The 18,149-nt window shown below is 40.3% G+C and overlaps 1 protein-coding gene across 1 annotated transcript in view; it reads right to left on the reverse strand.

Moving 5' to 3' along the window:
* Positions 1 to 18,149, reverse strand: part of LOC110173547 (leukocyte cell-derived chemotaxin 1) — a 57,598-nt gene that overhangs the window by 36,627 nt on the left and 2,822 nt on the right. The gene's annotated exons all lie outside the window — the stretch shown is intronic.

The following is an 18,149-nucleotide window of genomic DNA, read 5'->3' on the forward strand; positions in this document are numbered from 1 at the left end:
ATGGCCCTTGTCATCACTAACAAGTTTTTCCTCTTTTTAATTATTCACTTTTGAGAACACAATGTTTTTGTGATGCCTAATATATCCCATCCACAAACAAAAGCTAAAATGAGTCTGTGATGAAAATGTTATGTCTGATATGTGAAAATACATTTCAGCGTTCAATTCAAAAGCTTATACAACTTAAGATGCTGAAAACACATTTGAAAATGCCACCAATGTGTGGGTGGAAAAACAACACTGTTACAGGCTTGACAAATTATATACATTTAAATCTTTCACATTAAGCTCTAATGTTTGGTTAAAAAACAAAAAAAAACAAAAAAAAAACACTAATGCACAAAGTAGTCATAGATTGTTTTAAATGAAAATGCATTAGTCTGTCTGGCGCAGCAAGAAGCAGACAAGTGTGTCAGGCAAGTCTGCTGTGAATTGTGGCAGCTGTTTGACCTGTCATTCAACTAAGAGTCTTGTGTAAGTGAAAGTTAACCTAAAAACTAACTATATTTAAAATAAATGGGCCAAACAGAAGTACATGATGTAAAAATGTTTTAGTGATCGATCCTTCCATCCACTATTAATACCTGATAGCCGTAAGTTTGTGCGGACCACTTTCCAAGGTCTGCCTGCTTGTTAGCGACAAGATGCTAACACAGAGAGGACACACAAATCTAGCAGAGCACTCGCCCAAACGGCAGCAGCCTTGTCCAGGGAGTTATAACTCATGCATGATCACTAAATGGAAACATTTGTTATCTGCGCAACAATACGACCCGAGGAGCTGAATCTTTTATGACTCCCCTGGCCCAACCAAGTCCCCCATCCCTCCCCCCTCCTCCCTTGTTCACAAACACACATATATGGCCACCACACTTGGAGCCCACAGGTCAGCCTCAGGAGTGCCCCAGCAACAAAGACGCACTGAGGCATAAACAGCCACGCGCTTCTCGAACCGTCATTAAACATTCAAACACACAGCGACCGCCACGCCTTGATAAATGAACACTTATAAAACATTAACACAAATATATCCCTGTTGTCTCGCCATCAAACATTCACTTGAGTTTACACACTGATACATGCCACTGCCTCACATGAGCCTCCATTGTGTTCAGTTCCCAAAATGTCTGATTTCACCGTGTTGACCTACTTTAGAAGAACCGCAGAAGCATTGTGCACTCCGTCTAAAACAAACGCTATCAGTGGTTTTGTTTAAATGTTAACATGCTTCCCCAACACACTTTTGTTCACTAAAGACTTTAAGCTCTGGGCTTTGAGGATGGTGCAAGCAGAAATGAAATGAGACTTATAAAAAAGTCAAAGAAAAATTTTCCAATTTTAGAGAAGGATTATCTACCCTAAGGCATGAAAAAGTGACTGTGCAACAGGTCCAATAAGGTTTTATATCGACTGAATCTACTGCATTTTATACTTACTTTAACTCAACATAAAAGGAGGCCATTTGATGGACATCTGTAAATGAAGTGTTTATTTATACTAGGAATAGACATTGGCAGATAGGTCAGCACTCTACATCAACCACCTCCTCTGAGGAGACCTGGAACCTCAGCTGCTATAGAGTGGCAGTGCGTCCACGGTGCAAAGACATGCATGGATGGATACATTGGGTAAATTCAAGAAAGAGTGAATGTGAGTTGACTCTGTGACTAACTGACCATTGTCCAGAGAGCACCACCTCAGATCCATAATGATGGAACTGGCTCCAGCCACCTGCACCTCCTGCTAGGACTAAAACAGTAGAAAATGAATAGTAAACGTGCCGTTTTAAATATCAGGCACAATCTTTTATGAATGTTTTTGCAAACAAACTGAAGTTTCAATTTAATTTGATGGCACATTTTAAAAGCAAATTTCATCCACAGAGGAGATAAAAATGTTGATGCTCAAATGTGTTGTCATGAGTAATCTTGATTCAAAACAGTCGGACCAAACAATTTAGAGTCACAAACATAACACCTTCTACAAGCAAATGCATTAAAATACATTTGTTTTTGGTCAATTAAAAGGTGCTAGAATCTCAGCCACACTCCACCCCAACTATACTTGTGCATTCACACTGAAAACTACATTCTAAGATTTACAGCACCAATTAAAGCTGTAATAGGCATTGATTTTCTTTTTCAGTGTAATTACATTATTTGTTATGGAAAAAGTCATTGTTGCATAGAAGTTCAATAGCGCCCATAGTCTGGTGGTGCTGCCTGCATTGTCATTTATTACACATAAGATTATACACATGCTTGCATTTTATGAGCAAAACATCTGTCTTTTACAATACAAATCATCATTATTGAGATGTATTGAGTGAAGGATTGTTTTGACTTAAGATGCAATGGGTAAAATTTGTGAAAGGATTTAATGTGAATAATATCTTATGATGGTAAACAATAATTAACATTGACAAATAGCTATTAGACATATTTATTCAAAGGTTGTTTTGTACAAGATTTGTCTTTTACTTGTTGACATTTTTAGCAGTAAAGCACACCTTATCTCCAAGATGATGCACTCTGATAACAGTTGTCGGCACATTTGTTGTGGCTGATTTTTATCTGATCTGGTGCACAGTGAAGTAAATAGAAAATGAAAGTTAAATCTTTGGGGTAAACAGTCAAATAAGAACCTCAGACGCAAGAGCACGGTTTGAGCCTCCACACTTAATCTGAGCTATCGTCAGACCATAATAGGCTGAAAATGAATATGCCTTTAATTTATTCTCAAAATGGTAGTGCAGACTAGAAAAGATGATTACGCCTTTGTCCTCTGTTGCTAAGTCACATGATGCATGTGTAGTTGTTGTCGTACAGCCGAGCGCACTCTGGAATACAACACAAAAGCAGCGAAAGAATAGCGGTAGAAAAGGGCTGAGTGAATGCACACACAACAACCTAAATCACCATTGGAAAATCATTCGAAATCTGGCAAAGTCGTGGGCCACAGATTGAGGGACAAGCCCACCATTCAGACACAGATAAAGCCTTTGCTGCACAGAAGGGGACAGGGGCGGACCCCCAGTTTCCAAAGCACAACTTGGAAAACCCTGCACCCAAACCTCACACGGCCCAGGTCCCGCCCACCTCCGTGGACATTTATTGGCCCTTCTGTGTGAATGTCTCTCTGGGTCATTCAGATGTGGGCCTTTGAGTGCCAATGCGTGACACTGTGAATGAGGGCTCCATTAGTGATTCATTTGTGTGTAGTTAACCATTGTGAAGGCAAGGTAACATTTTATTTGTCTGATCCCAACCCTGGCATATGGCGACACTTTCTCCTCTCTCTGCTCGTCTTCACATTCGTTTGACCAACTTTTACACCTCTCCTTTTCATTTGGTTAACCTCAGTCCATTTGCTCTTTGTCTTGTATAAAACCATGTGGCTGTGTAGGCAAAGAAATCTGCTGCTTGTGTCTTGGAAGCACACTTGGGCTTTATAGAAATACTTGTACATGGATGTGTTCGAAATTAATAGTGGAGACTATGGTGTCCCCATTGTGAATTTATGTCCCAATAATCAGACAAGCAATATTAGAAATTAAAATGATATTTTATGCTTGTTGTATTATTACAAAGATATAGAAGTAACTTTATTTATAATAAATCATATATTTACTCCTAAAATGGCATTCAATATAATTGAATATAAGAATTGCCTATGCCACCATAATCCTGTATAAACCCGTGAGCAACAATGATTAAGGTAATCTACAGATGCCTTATATGTGAATTAACCTATAACCATTTATGACAATTTAATTGACAATAACATATTCAATCAAATATCTAATGATCAAGCAATTAGACACTAGCAGTTGTAGTTGGTAACTACAACTGCTACAGCTACTATTTCCACTATAATATGTCATTTGTTTAATTTAAGGAACATTTAAATGCAGGGGCAACAAAACTGCCATCAAGGGTCCAGCCTACCCAGTTAACAGACTCTTCACACCCCTCCCCTGAAACATAAAATAATTAATTCAGCCATGACACATGTTCTGTATAATATTGTGCAGTTTTATTTTCTCATAGGAAGTTTTGTTGTCTTTTAAGTTATCACACATCTAAAGTCTAAACCCATTCTCTTCCACAAACACATTCAAACCAAGGATTTTCACAAGAACACAGCTCTCTGGAGTTCACACTGCAGTGGAATGTGAATACATGTCATTATCTCTGCCAAAGAGGCAGTTTTCACCTGTCTTAGTTTATGAGACAAAACTACACCTCACAAAGAGCAGACTGAACCCAGTGTGACTTTACAGGATTCTTGATCAAAACAAAAGAAGAAAAAGTAGACAAAGGAAAATTTGGATGGAGCTTTTTGGAAAGGTCATAATGGCAAAGCAAGCAAGAGCACTTATTTTTGTCACAGATAGAATTTTTTTTAAATCATTTTGTACTAGTGTAAGATTGGGCCAGTTTAAAGGGGTACTATATAATTTTTCTGGTGACATTATAACCAGGCCAAATTACAGGTCAAATCTATAGAGAGGTGACCTCCAATGCATTTTGAACAACAACAAAAACACCATACTGTGTAACATTCCAGGCAAGCAATAACATCTTTATCCATGGAGACAAGCAGGTGGCAAATCCTCCTTCCAAAATTTACATAGTGGATCTTTATTAAGATCCTAATTCCAGTTTACTTTTTAACACTAGCAAAAGGCTTTAGTGACACAGCCATGATATCCTTTTGGAACAAGGTTAATTTCTAATCCCTTGGTAGAGGTCTGTCTTTTGTCCTAACATATCTGAGGTGTCTAAAAATAAGTCATGACAAAACCCCTACTTTCTATTTGTGTCAGTATATTTAGAGCCTTGATGACTGTACAGACTACTTCTTCTAAATTAGAGCATGAGTTGTGCAAAGCCTGGACGCAGCATGAGTGAGTATGTTGTAGGTCGTTGGGGACTTTCTGCCTGTCAGCCGCGATCAGGTCTCACGTGTGCCAGTAATGTTGTGTATTGTCCGAACACATCGCCAGAGCCACACGGGAGACGTCCATTAAAGTTCAAAGTAATTTATCACCAGCTGCCTGCACCTCCTATTCCCCGTCCCGCCATTCTCCGTCCCGCTGCGGTGAGTCTCCCATCATCCCAGCTCCACCCAGCACCTCTGTCTGTATCCATCACCACTACACCCTCCCCGCTCTCCACAGATTTAAATTCAAATAGGATTAATCTCATGAGAAGACGACTTTAGACTGTTTAGCTGAGGAAGGCAGCAGTAGGTGAAAATGGTAAGGCACTGAAATTAGGTTATGTTTACACTAATGTGTTTTATAATTTCTGCTGTTGTATCTGATCTGTATCACACTACAGTCCAAGCTTTGTGTCAATAACAGAATAAAGATATCTATCACTAAATCATCTGCCACCTCATGTTATGCCAGATGCCCTCCCCTCACACATATACTGTATTCTTATGAGTCATTGTAGATGGATTAACAAAACTAACGATATGTGTCATTTCATAATGTGAAAATTGAATTCATAATACATATAGTTCTGAAATTCTGGTACTAGTCCATTTAGTCACAAATGAGATTCTTGGTGGTGGCACTCTGGGTTTTCCGTAGATACGGTTTCAGGTAGCCTTCATGTGTTAGTCTTCATGCAAGTCAAGTCTTTATATTCCTAGTTTAGTGTAGACCTGATTTAGTCTAAGTTTAGATCTGGTCTAAACCTGGTGGTACTTGGAAAGCCAATTACATTGTGGGTATGTGGTATTTCATTTGCAGAAATTGTAAAAATCTACCAAAATCTCTGTGAATCCATGCTAATACAACCAGTTCAATTCAAATACTGTGTGTAGGCAGTCTTTCCTCTCCATTATCAGCCTCTAGCCTGTCTCTTCCGATTCTCCTGTCTGTCAGACTTATAAGTTACGATGCCCTTGACATCTTGAGTGTGATTTGTGACGAGCCAACGTCCTGAAGGCACCAAGTGTGTGTCCGAGTGTGTGACAGAAGCCAGCCCGCGGTAGGACGACTTTAGACACTCAGTTTAAATATTAAAGTGGCCTTAACAACTGACAGCTCTTGAAAAACACAGTGCGTAGCCACGTCGCCCACACGTGTTCCAGCCTTGACAGTAAGTAGCTTTCCTCAGCATCCCTCCACATCTCTGTTTGTGTGACTATATGAGACACAAGGTTGGATTTGGACTTGTTTTTAATCAGTGGGATTTTGCAAATGGCCCCGGGCTTCTCCCAGGGACTAATTAGTGATGTGACTAGAGCATAATAAATAAACACACGCGCAGCGGGCCAGTGAGAGGCGGCGCAGCTTCAAAACACAAAAAGAGCACCCGCGTTAGAAGAGGGAGTTCGACATCAGATAAAGGGAACTCACAGTTACAAGTGCAGTAAACAAATGCAGCCTGGTAAACTCTAGGTATGTTTACATGTACAGTGATATTCCACTAGTAATAGGAATATAATATCATATCATATCTGAATAATAAAGGATTTTTACATTTCAAACAGTAAAAGTGACCCCGGACAATCATGGTTGGTACATTGTTCCCTTAATCATCTGCCTATACATTCCACTGATATTTAGATACACACTATCGGTGTACCAAAGTTTTGGACAACAATCTTGCAAAGTTTAAACAGCACTGCAGGCAGAATAAAAATAAAACAAATCATATGTCATATCTGATTTGTAAATTTGGATGATATGGCTATAAATTCATATCTTATAGGTCACATGATTCATCACATTTCTTAGACGTAATAGTTTTATATTGCCTTGAGATGTAATTTAAGTGCCTCAGTCATGTCAGGCATCTTCTGACATTACAATCTCCAAACTGGCATACAAGTAAAAGGTCCTATATTGCACAAAATAGATTCTTGTGAGCTTTTAGCCATGTCAGAATGTTGTTACCTCCTCAAAAACATACCTGCAGTTGTATTTTGTTTCATTCAGCCATGTTTGACCGAGCCTTTATTATTCGTCTATTTACTAAAGATGGACATGTTTTCATATTGAGCGAACTAAATATGCAAGGTTTGTGTGTTGTGTGAATGAAACAAAACACAACTCCAGGTATGTTTTTGATGAGGAAACAACATTATAACATAGATCACAAATAGTGTAATATGGGCCCTTTCAAAATAAATATTTTAAGAAGCAACACATGTACCCATTTGAATGATCACTCTTGTATACTGTTTTGTAAATACTGTTTTATAGTTCATGGTAATGGTCTATTCACGATTCATAGGGAAAGGTTAAGCTCTTCTGTGAGTGTAGGAGTAGATCCAAAATAGATGTCCTGCTTAAACATTTCATTTGAATTGTTTGACCATGGTATTTTCCCTACTCGCGGCAGCAACAGTAACCTGTGGTGTATTGGTTTAATTCTGCTCAGTTGTCTTTCGTTTTCGCTGTTGGGTCTTCTCTTCCCTCACCTCACTCCTGTCTCCCACATAGTGCTCAGTTTTAATGTGCTGACAGCCTGCGCCCAACTACAGCAGAAGGTGGAGGGCCTCAGAGAATTCCTGGGGCTTTTCTACTCTGCACCTTAATGCGCACACACATATTTCACATATACAGAAACACATCGCACAGTCGTGTAAACCGGGGAGATTAGCTGCTCATTACCATACCACAGGGGGGCTGCCCACATGGGACGTGTACAGCCCTGTGCTACTGTATACGTGTATGTGTGTGTGTGTGTGTGTGTGTGTGTCTGTGCGTGTGTGCATGTGTGTGTGTGTGTGAGCCAGCGCACCTCAGAGCATTGTCTCCTGGTCATAACAACAACTGTTCATTATTTGCATGTGCCCGAATCAAAGTGTCTTTAATCAGGACAGAGAAACAGACGCCACAGAGAATTACTGAATATGTTTTCTCAGCACATACAATTATCAGATTAAACAAATTCACCTCGTTAAGCGGTTAATCTGTCAGTCCGATGGTGATGGTGAACACCTGCTCCCCAGTGCTGACCTAACACACAGATGTGGTGGTGAAATGCACTTTTCCGGTCTATCCACGTTTGAGCAGGGTTGTCTGGGCTCTGTTTGAAGTCTGAGATCTGGCACAGAAAGGGGAATGCAACCTAATTTACAAGTTCCATGTTTTGTGCATGTAAAAGCCACAATTCTCTAAACTTTTCTAGAGAATACACATAATGGAAAAGCCTCAGACTCAATGATATAAAACTAAACAATAGTACAACCATTACACCAAATACAACACTCTCACACACACAGGATTTTACAAAGGGATTGGCGATGAATCTGCTCCAATATCAGTGTCAGTGAAAATAGAGGGATTTCCCAGTTATAGATCCGATATGAAAAAATTTACTGATATTTGGCACAGATATTTTTTTCTTGGCTGAGCTGATCCCCGCCTCATGGCATTTTTAGTTTGTCCCCAGTGTATCAGATTCGTCTTTTTGAAAAGACAAATGAGTTAACATGGAAATAGAAGAGCAACGAGGCTAATAATATGGGTGTATACGTAATCATGCACAATTATTTAATATCCTACATAAAGTATTATTATTTTTTACGAAAGTGCTGAGTTAATTTGTGATCATTACCAGAAGATAACATAAATTTGCAGGTCTCGCTATGGATTTAAAAATCTGAATATTGGTATCAGACACGGCAGAAAGATAAATAACAGATATTGATATAGGCTCAAAAAATCCATCAGACAATCCCTAATTTTATACACCGTATCAATCATCTGCTGCGGCGTACTCTTCACTCTCCCCAACCCACCTCATCGTCTTTCTGTAGGTTCATAAATCTCCTCTTTGGTCTGCCTCTAGGCCACCTGTCTGGCTTCTGCCCTCAACGTCTCACACCTTTTAGTTTGGCCTCTCTGAAATCATATCTCCAAAGTCTCCAACAACATGAGCTGTGCCTCTGATGTACTTCCTGATCCTATTCATCCTTCCAAAGAGAACTTCAACTCCAAGCAATTTCACTTTCCATTGCAACACATCTAACAATATCTGCAGATCTGGGACAAACAAGAAGTTTGAAATTAAAGACCACTGAGCAGATACACATTATTATATATGTATTGGTTAGAGCATCTGTGGATTAATCCATTGTAATTTTAAAAGCAATTTGTGCAACATTTACTAATGGCTACTTCTAATAGGCTAATGGTCCTCTATTGTAATGAGGGACAAAACCCAAACCTGTAAAGAAAGTAATTTTATATATACATACTTTTGGTTGAATTCATCAAACAATACAAATAGGTTAACGTTTGCTTGCAGAATAAACCACAATGATGTTTCAATCAATTGCACAAATACAGGAAAAACAGTTGGCTTGATTTTCAAACATGATTAATTTCTAAACTAAAAAAGGGAAAAAATCTATACTATTTTTTTGTATGAACATGCAGTTGTTTTTTACATCCACTTCTTTACTGAATTGGTAATTCTTAAGATGCCCTAAATAGATTTCTGTGAGTCAGTGTAGGAGGGAATCTATCTCGCAAATTAGACCTTTGCCACGTAACTATGGAGATCTTCAGTACAAGACACAGCTATGTGAACAGGTAAACAAGCTCAGGGCTTGTATTTTATGGGGTGATACAATTTAATGTACTTTTTTAAAGCTCAAAACCACAACAAAAGATAAAACTAATGAATAAAAATGCACTCAGATGTGGAGCTGAAAGGAAAATTCCACTCTTATTTCTGCCTTATGTGGTGCGGGCGGGTTGCTCTTTAGACAATGATCAGTTCAACTTTACAGTCACCAAAGATAATGTAGATTCACCAATTAGTCTTGAGTTAAAGAGAAGAGGGATGATGCTGGAGTTCTCACGCAAGGGAAGTTTATTTACTATCAGTGCAGGACCCAGAGATATGAAGACTCAAGACATTATGATAGAGTTGTCAATTCTAGTCAAGTGCAGTCCAGTCTGCCTATGCTTCCATTGTAGGGAGTATTATGCATTTGATAACGTACGCCAAGATAACAAGGACTGAGTTGGTAATGTGCCCTCAGTACAGCATGTAGTATGTAGTAGTACAGCATGTAGTAGAATTAACAGATAAAGATAGTCGCAAATGAAAAAGGAATGCAAGAAATTATCCAAAAGTCTGATAACGAACACCTTAAACAAACTGGTGTCCTTCGCCCCTAATCCAGGTAAAACATTATCAGAGCGCAGAACAGCACAAACAGCTGAAGTGGTGCTAGCTCTGACATATCTCTGCAGTGCGATGGAGCCACTGCTGCTGAACCATTATTCTGGCACAAAGGACAATCTCCTTTAATGTTGTACAATGGGACACTTAACTCTGCAGACTCATAAGAAGGTTAAATTAAAAACTGTCCTCTAAAAAAACTTCCAATTAGATTTTTAATTCTTGCTTACTCCACATTTTGTCTACCTTGGCTTGTACACTCACACTGGCTACTTTAGGGACACCCATTGTAATAACACCGAATGCCAATGTCTAATAGCCAATCACACGTCAGTAGTGAATTTAATTCTGGGACAAGTTAAAAACAAATCTGAGGTTCAAACTGAACCTCAGAAAGAAAATTAGGTCTATGCAACTTCAACTAAAGGGGCATGGACTGGTCAAAGATGGAAGTAAGTCGATATACTGAGATTTTCACAGAAGAACATATTGGATCTAAAATCTCAAAATGGACGTAAATCTTCAACAAAGGTCGATATGTTGGTTCAGCTGACCACATGGCTAAAGGAAAGACTTTAGCTTTATTCAAAGAGGGCACTGCACAAAATGTGGGTACACAACTCTCCTATGGGTTTGCAGTAAAATAGGATTGCGGATAACAAACATATAATTAGGCAAGATTTGTCCTACATTAGCTCCCAAAATATCACTTGAGCTTATTGGGCATTGGTTGCTCTGGTTTCCAAATAGTCGGTATTGGCATTGGCCATGAAAATCCCATATCAGTCAATCTCTAGTATTCATGGATTTCAACTTTGGCAACGGCCTTCCAGCACCATTTGCAATCAAAAAATATTAGATCTTTTGAATGGTGAAAAGTCATCACAGAATCCTATAAATCAGGAAATTTGCCTGTACCTCTTGAATACAGAGAATGTCCCCAAATGGAGACAGTATCTAATGAATGACAGGAATGGTTGATGAATAGGTTGGGCGAGAACAAGCAATATTACATTATTATATAAATATGAGTTTACAACAACCCATAATAACACCCATGAGTGAGTCTCTCTAAATCAACCCACTGCCCACTTGAGACTTTTTGTCCTTGAGCAAAATACTACATCCATCTTCACTTTGAAAAGCATACATTATAAGACTGATGAATAATTCCTATAGCAAAGCCAGTTCATGAACTTTGACAATAAAAGTTTGCCAGACCATGAGTAGTCACAAAATAGGACCTGTAACAAACTTGACTCTACTTTTCCCAGTAGAATAAGGAAGTCCAAGCCCTTGATCAGGACATAGGCGAAGATTTATTTAGATTATTTAAATGCTCCTTGTCAACCGGCCGAGGTGAAGTGTGCATGTAAGAGCCCTTCACTGCGTGCACACACTCTTCACAATCAGAAATCAGTGGATGGCTGCAGAGAGAAAAGAGAATTCATTAAACTCAGCCACCCACGCAGCGCTACAGAATAGACGAAGGGGTGAGAGGAGAGGGGGGCAGTCATGATGAGGGGGTAACGACTAGAACATAGGAAGAAAAGCAGGGAAAAGGGGATGTAGCTCTGTAAGCATGGGCCCATCAGTTGAAGTGGTGAGGCGGTCAGCTCTAAAAGAAAAGCTTTGTATAGAGAAAGTGTGAGAAAGGGCTTGGTAAGGCGTAATGTACCGGCAGGAAAAGTGGAGACAACTCTGGGAGAAAGAGTGGTGAGATAACCTGCACAGTGGCAACGGCATAGGAGACGGTAGCGAGCGCAGAGCCAATCAAAGTTTAATGTCAAAAATCAACAACCCGTTCGACCAAATCTATCCCAAAGGTCTCAGCCAAGTGGAGTCGTCAGTATCTCTGTGCAAGCCAGCTGTCACTCAAAAGCTTTACATGCAGAGGTACTCTAAGGTTATACACCATATCGTATAACTGTCCTTGTCCAGTATGGCCAAGGTGGTGAATGCATTTTTTCGCTACACAATCTGACAGGAAGTTGTTGCCACTGTATCTTTTGTTATCAGTTCTTGTGGGTCACGGTAAGCAATTATTATGCACCATAGCTAGTCTAGATCTAAAGCCTGCCCTGTACATTAAATATTAATAAATAGTAAATAAATATTCTAATTCATTATGCAGAGCAGTGTCTCACAACAGCTGAATCACAATATGAAGATGCACCAAAATAGCACATTGTCATCAATTTTTTATCATCACATCATCCAGTCAATATATAGACATTGTAATATTCAGTTTAGTCAATGTAGTTTTGGTGGGACAGGTATCACCAAGTGTAAACAACTCCTGTCGAACTACATATTGGATAAGTCATTCTGTGCGGCCATGCTATACAATATGTCGCACAGACACATAATAAATAGGCAAACCTAATCGCTCTCCCAGTACTTGGTGAAATTGTATTGTCCTAGTACAAAGGTAATTGGGGTGCACCAAATACGGTTTACAGACAAAAGCCTGAGTGGATTCAGGACTAATTCCTCTTAATTAATAAGGAATTACTATTACAGAATAATATTGGGTTTAGGAAATTGGGTTTGCCGGATTTAGGTGGAATAAAGACATTTGCCTAATACAATACACAGATGTCATGTTAACACATAGATTACAGCTCAGCCAATCAGATCTTGAACTCCTGTGCGCCAGGCCCTGTCTGACCTTCGGCGCTTCGTCCTCCTCACTTCAGTCTGATCCACAAGGCGCTAATCTGGTTAACTTTAGCCGCTTCTGCCACAAACAAAAGATTAATCTAATTCCCATTTAGTAGTAATTAAAAGATTACTGACCTCACATCCTATTATGATAATCATCAAGCTTTGGCTAATGTACAAAATGAAGCAACGTGAGTCAACAGAAAGACGGAGAGGGTGAATCATGTGGAGGAGAGGAGGTACTTTCACTTCAAGTTATTCAGTTGCGGCAGGGCCAGTTCTGTGATAAGATTGAGAGATACACTGAAGGGAGAAATGTATGTGCCTCTTAGACATACTCCACCTTAAGCCTTTTACCGTCCTGAATGTCAGCAGCCATCTCCTGCACCTCGGCCTGTCACACCACAAGAGCGCCACGATGTGAATCTGGGGAAGGGGGGGGGGGCGAGTGTGAGAGGGAGGGAGATGAGGGACAAGAGAGAGAGGAGAGGGAGGTGAGGGGAGAGTGAGAAAGGAGAGGGAGAGGAGAGAGAGGGAAGAGAGGTGAGGGAATGGAGGTGGGGGGGTAAGAGGAGGGAGGGAATAGAAGGGGGGGGCTGAAAGGAGCGAGGGGGGGTGAAGAGTAAGGTGGTGAGTAAGAAGGTAGGAAAGAACAAATGGGAGGGAAGAGAGGGGGAGAGAGGAGGGTAAGAAAGGGAGAGAGACGATGGTGAGAGAAGGGAGAGAGGGGGGAATGAAGCAGAGAAGCAAGAGAGAAAGCCGAGGAGGAAGAAGAGGAGAAAAAGCGAAAGAAAGGAAGAGAGAGAGGAAAGACAGGAGGGAAGAGGAGCAAGAGAGAAAATGGAGAGACAGATGGAGGAAAGAAAGGATAGTGATAAGGGGGGGACAAGAAGGATAGAAAGAAGGGAGGAAAGAACAGAGACAGGGAGGAGAAAAGAGAGGAGAGAGGGACTAGAGGAGGGAGAGGAAAGAGTGGAGAGGAGGGAGGGGATGTCCTTGAAGGAGGACAGAGGTGTTCAGCTGGATCTAATGTGACGGAGCAGGCACACACTCACACCACAGCATCAATACTTTTCAGGGCAGAAAAACATTGCTGGAATAAATTCACAATCTGCCCAGCTAAATCCATTTGTCCCATCAAACCCTCGAAGGACAGTCTTTTTGTACCGTGCAGGACCAGGGACCGGCCAGGAAGGAGCACGGGCCAAACCCAGACTGCCTCTGCATTGGGCCTCAGCATCATTATCATCACCAGCGGCCCCTCTCTGATGCACCAGGCCCAGATCAAAGCAAAGCCTCTCAATCTTCACTCCTCTCTGCAGCAGCACAGAGCAGCTTTATAACTGGCATCTTGGTCCTGCGATAATCCTCCCATTGATCTACTTCACAGAGTTTGGGTGTGTGCGCGGGCTCCCGGGTTGAGGGTTAAAGATGCAGAGGAATGTCTATCAGAGCAGGGTGCCAACTCTTATTAAGCTATGTGCTGCTGGCCGAGCACTGCTTTATAGTTATCCTTTCACCATGATACTTGTTTTCAAGGTGCTTTGCTGACAAGTTACTTTGAATATTTTATAAGTTTTCGCTTTTTTTCTGCGCAGGGCTTCAAGCGTTCACTGTGATTCTACAAGATCATCACTTAGCGTTTGTAAAGGAAAATAGGTTATGTATTTAGCTCAAGCAATTAAAAACATATCCGCAGCAACATGAAGGCTTGCAATGAAAGGGGCAAAATGTATTCACCTAATTTTCCAACTTCCTCCCTTCTCTTTGAAGTGCACGTGGTGGAGTTGAGACTGGAGGCAGAGGATTCAACATTGGGACAGGGAACAATAGACCAGAGCGCCACCCCTCCGCTCTGTCGCCGCTGGCCTTCCCTCCTCTCAACAGCTCCATCTACTGGTAGCCTGGGGAAGTGCCGTTCTGCCTGAGCGTTTCTGCTGACTGGCACTGCTGAGTTGACAACATACAAGTACAGTAGTAGAGGCAATGGCTGTGGCAACTCATTAAACCGGAACAAAGAACCAGCAATTCATTTCACAGTGCACTGGAAATTGAAGTTTAGATGCAAATACATTATAAGTCGCTAAGACGGACAAAAAAGTAATCAGCAATGTTATGCCTATACACAACTATAAGGCCTTATGGTTGATGGAATGTCATCTGGGAGCACGAGTCCAGAGAGATATGGTAAAATAATTACCATAATCACAATTTTTCTTCTCATATAGATCAAGTTTTCAAACCACTATTTATGGTTATTATAAACATGGCTTTCAATATGAATTTATCTGATCATAAACAACACAGGGCTTTAATTAATGCCATTAATACCAACATAGAACAATAATTTCTTCTTCCAATGTATGTCCAAATCACATGCTTTTGTTGACAGGACTGGCCATAGACTTCTCCTTTAAAAAGACCCAATTAGAAATGACTGAAATACAGTTTCAGTCATTTCTCCTTAAGGCAAGCAAGTGTGCATGAAAATAGTAGCCTATTTCACTACAAGACATGCCAATAGTCATAAATCAATCATGCATATGTCTAGTTTTGTCATTCTGTGGAAAATATTAAACTCAAAAGCTGAAATCTGTAGGTGAAACTGGTGGGCGGAAAAGATGTCAACATTTTAATAGAACAAACCTCTGATGTAATGTGATATTATGGCAGATATCCAGAAGTAAGTGAACAATCATGCCCTTGAAAGCACACAATGTTTTCTTATTAAGTATACGCAATTTGCAGGAATGTTCTAACGTATGGCATTAAACTCACCTATCTTGCATTTATTCAGTTACAAGTGTTGTATACCAAAAATACATGCTTTCCTACTCTGAACATCCCCTCCCTGGTGCAGCCCGTCTCCAGCAAATGCTTGTCTTCATAGAGCTGGCTACGTCTAATGCCATACTGTGAAACATTCTACGCAGGATATCTCCATAGAGACAAGCTGGTGGCGTACCCTCTGCCAGAAGCCTTAACATGGTGCACTTGTAATTATTAACAAAATAATACATTATGAATCATCTTTATTGCCCCTTTGCAAGGAGATTTGTTTTGGTTCTGTCTTGGGACACAATTCTTTATTATATGACCGGTTTACCACAAAAGCAAATAATTTTGTCCATGACCCCATAATGACCTTTACTGAAATGTTAATCAGAACAAACTCATTACTTTCTGAGCTATCTCAGAGTACACGTTGGTACATAACCTTCTTGATGAAGTACCAAATGTCTCCAGACAGCTTCGTAGGATCACAGAAATTGTATTTGGGGAGAAGCGGTTATTTTACCTTCCATATCACTGGAGAAATTACATGAAAATTGGGGCCATAGAGGAGATATATTGGGCCTGTGCTCAAAACTCATCCATAAGTCTGTAGTGCCACCTCTTCATTGCTGCCATGACTCACCACACCTTTTAAAAAGTGCTATGGAGAAACAGGGCAATCATCTCTAGTAGATGGATAAGTGGTAGGCAGCTGCTTCCTTCACAAATGAGTTATTGTAGCGTTTTGTGAGTGCGGTCTCGAGAGCAAAATGAGATTGTAATGAATTTATTACATCTTAAGTATATGGGAGTTTGGAGTTTTGCCGAACACGCCCAGAATAAACAACTACAAATAAGGCTCGCATGGGAGGGTTAGCTTAAGTAATTCAGGTAAAAAAAAAAAAAGCAACTAAGCAGTAATTTGTAGGTTATGAGCAGTGGAGCTTTATCAGTCAGTAATATAAGCAAGCTTGGTTAGGTTCATAAACAAGAACATCCACGCCTTTGCCTTAACCAGTGCAGTTTTTCCAAGCTTGACAAAACACATTGATAAGCAAAAGCAACACACATACTTAGATAGACCGCAGTGTGAAATTGGGTCAGCAGTGGAGAGTGGGCTTTAATGCTGAGCACATACGCTCTCTAAAACTGATCTGCATATTCATGTGGGTGGCTATCAAAATGACACACCAACACACACACACAAGTCAACGCACAAAGATACAAGTAGACACATAAATAACTACATGCATGTTCGCTGCGGCCTCAACTTAGCCATCCCACACACGTGCCCACATCACACTCACTGCAGACGGACAACAAAGCACAAAGGGAGCCTGAATCTCACGGATATTGTATCTGTCAGAGAACTACAGGGGGCAAGCTATGTGCATCTCATTTTAATTCTCTCGGTTCAAAATGAGCATCCTCCACTGCCTACTGCAACGTGCCAATCATTTTACCTCCCCTCTGCTCCCTCTACTTAAACAGCAGGCTTTCTCAGACCAGAAAACAGCTGGAGAGATGTGGATACAAGTCGATGCGAGATACTGTGGTCTTCCTTTGGGGCATCTCTGATTTTTGAGGAAAATTATAGTGACAGTTAATAGTGTTAACTCAGCCTCTGACAGGATACCAATGGGTCCAGCTTAGGATCTTTGGCAACTCAGATGTCAGATGTGTTGTCTGTTCTATTAAGTTGCAATTTTCACTTTAACAACAAACCACAATGTTATTTGTGGTTTGGGTTGTCATGTGTTAGCTAGCTTGGGAATTAGTTAATGGACTTATATTAAAAGTTTGAACACAGTAGATGTTACTAAGCTGAGTAAATATGAAAGTATTAAAAAGAACTGACAGCAGTCTCAAAAGAGTAGCCAATCAAACCAGACAGTGGCCTTCAACAACTTCCAAATTATAGCTACCAAATTAATTGTAGAACATGATTTTCAGAGGGAAATGTCTTTTTCTATGTTTGACCAATTCATTCAGATTTGACCAATTCATGCAGTTCATATCTTCTTTATGAATTACTTAAAGAGATAACTAAAGCCATCTGCTGCTTATGAGAGTTCATAGTATCATACATATTTGGTTGCTATTATGTTAGACCGTTTTCTTGAGGTAATCCTGTCCATTTGCTCAGGCTTCGAAAACCACTGACCTTGTGAATATTCTGCACCCTTACAAAATCATAACATGCAACTGTCTGGATTTTTTTGTTTTGAAAAGAGTTTTCAAAGCTTTTAAAGGACCTGTCCAACTTGTATCTCCTCAAATTTCAGAGTCATCCCATTGCTGGCCCCAAAATAGAGCTAGAAGAGGGCTGATGGGGAGCGAGGTGTTGGAGGAGAAAGATGGAGAGAGGAAGAGAGAATAACAGGGCGCTCCCTAAGGATATACTTGTCAAAAACCCCTACTTTGCGTTTCTGACTTCTTCAGTGATGAACAACAGTTTTCTCTGACAAAGCATTTTCCTGCTTATTTGCAGACGGAAGGAGGAGACGGGCTCAAGTCAGAACGTGAGAAACTGAAAGCGTGTAACAA

This window comes from Boleophthalmus pectinirostris, unplaced genomic scaffold, assembly GCF_026225935.1.
Source record: "Boleophthalmus pectinirostris isolate CB_2022bp ecotype Guang Dong unplaced genomic scaffold, ASM2622593v1 HiC_scaffold_16, whole genome shotgun sequence".
In the NCBI taxonomy this organism is placed as follows: domain Eukaryota; kingdom Metazoa; phylum Chordata; class Actinopteri; order Gobiiformes; family Gobiidae; genus Boleophthalmus; species Boleophthalmus pectinirostris.